Source organism: Tachyglossus aculeatus, chromosome 14 (assembly GCF_015852505.1).
Source record: "Tachyglossus aculeatus isolate mTacAcu1 chromosome 14, mTacAcu1.pri, whole genome shotgun sequence".
Classification (NCBI taxonomy): domain Eukaryota; kingdom Metazoa; phylum Chordata; class Mammalia; order Monotremata; family Tachyglossidae; genus Tachyglossus; species Tachyglossus aculeatus.
The window spans coordinates 26,539,351-26,541,247 of record NC_052079.1 but is presented as its reverse complement, the minus strand read 5'-3'; the positions used below and the strand labels follow the sequence as shown (position 1 = coordinate 26,541,247).

General features: G+C 43.1%; 1 non-coding gene across 1 annotated transcript; it reads right to left on the bottom strand.

Annotated features, from left to right (window-relative positions):
* Window positions 1-1,089: 1,089 nt before the first annotated feature.
* On the bottom strand, window positions 1,090-1,227 carry LOC119937409. Its single transcript, XR_005454079.1, has one exon. It is a non-coding gene; the product is annotated as a small nucleolar RNA SNORA7 (small nucleolar RNA).
* Between the last annotated feature and the right edge of the window lie 670 nt (window positions 1,228-1,897).

Sequence of the window (1,897 nt, the reverse complement as noted above, 5' to 3'; positions counted from 1 at the left end):
CAGGGGCCATGTCCAACCAAATATGCTTGTATCAAACCCAGCACTTAGTGCCTGGCACATAGTAAACGCTTAACAAATATTGTTATTATTATTATTATTTAGGAGAGAGAACGGGTATTGAGGAAACAGGCATAGAGAAGTTAAGTGACTTGCCCAAGGTCATACAGAAAGCAATTGGCAGAGCCAGAATTAGAAGTCAGCTCCTCTGACTCCCAAGCTCATGTATCTATCCATTAGGCCAGGCTGTTTCTCATGGCCATGTCCTCCCTCTGGCTTAGAACTACTTTCCCTTTCATATCAGACAGACCATCACTCTCTCTTTCTTCAAAGTCATCCTAAAAATCACTCTTCTCCAAAAGGCCTTCCTTGACAAAGACCTTATTTCCCTTACTCCCTCTTTCTTCTGCATCACCTACGCAATTGGATCTGTATCCTTCAAGTGCTTTACCATCACCCACCTTCAGCCCCACAACACTAATGTACATATCCATAGTGTATTTTAGTATCTGACTCCCCTTCCCTAGTCTTTCAGCTTCTTGAGGCCAGGGATCCTATCTGCCAACTCTCTATACTGTACTTTTCCAAGGACTTAATACAGTGTTCTGCTCAATAAATCCCACTGATTGATAACTACTACAAATACTCCCACCTAGGTGTTCTTTCCCAGCCCTTTAATAGAGAGTTCTGCAACCAGTAATTGCGTAATAAATACTATTAGTACTGCTGTAAATACTACCACTTGGCTATGAAATTTGCTACGTTCTGACCCTGTTCTTTCGGTTTTATAGTCATATTCCCAACTAGATTTCTAATATTATTTTTGCTGATGTGTAGGAAAATTGTCACATTTTTCAAGGCATGAACAGCATTGCCCTTAAATTGTCTTGTCTTACGCCGTCGAGTCATTTCTGACCCATAGCGACTCCACGGACACATCCCTCCCAGAACGCCCCACTCTTCATCTGCAATCAATCTGGTAGTGTATCCATAGAGTTTTCTTGGTAAAAATATGGACGTCTACGCAGTACACTTGAATCTCTGCCCTCGACTCTCTCCCATGCCGCTGCTGCCCAGCATGGGTGAGTTTGGACTTGTAGCAGATTGCCTTCCAATCGCTAGCCACTAGCCAAGCTAGGAATGGAATGGGTAGGCCCCTGCTTGATTTTCCCTCCCATAGTCGAGACTGGTAGAGTACTGGAAACTCTCCAGGTGCAACCCTGAGAGGGGGCCCTTAAATTACAAAGGTTCAAAAGTAAATTGGGGGAAAGGAATTAGTGTTCAATTATTACTGATTTTCGTATCTCATTCAAAGCTGCATCTAGAGATGGAATGGAGAATGGGAGGGAGAGAAAAAGCATGAGTTCTTAGGGATGTAACTACTGCAACTTCCTGACAACAATGTCTGTCTGTCTTCTGGATTGTGAGCTCCTTATGGTCAGGAATAACACCAACTAATTTATTATACTTTCCCAAGAATGCTCTGCACACAGTATACACTCAATAAATCCCACTGATTGATCGACTGATAAATAATGCCAGGTTTCCTGGAGTAAATCCTTTCCACAGGTAAATCCTGACGATGCATACCACCACAATTTTCTGCAATAGTACAGAACTTAAAGCAGTCGCTGAATTCTACTACCCAAATATTACTCTGCCCAATGGTGCACGGGTTGAAAAAGAGATGGAAAACAGGATCAAAAAGGGCTGCCCTGGGCTTTGGAAGAATAGAAGACAGAGTGTGACCACACCAGGGCATCAAGATTTATAGCTAGTTGAAGGTCAGTAAGACTCATGTGGTGTCCAACCAGCTATGTGGCTGGTAAACTTGGACCGGTGAAACTAGGCAAACTCAGTTCCGAAAGCTGCCTCATCAGCATTATCTGCTAACTGCATT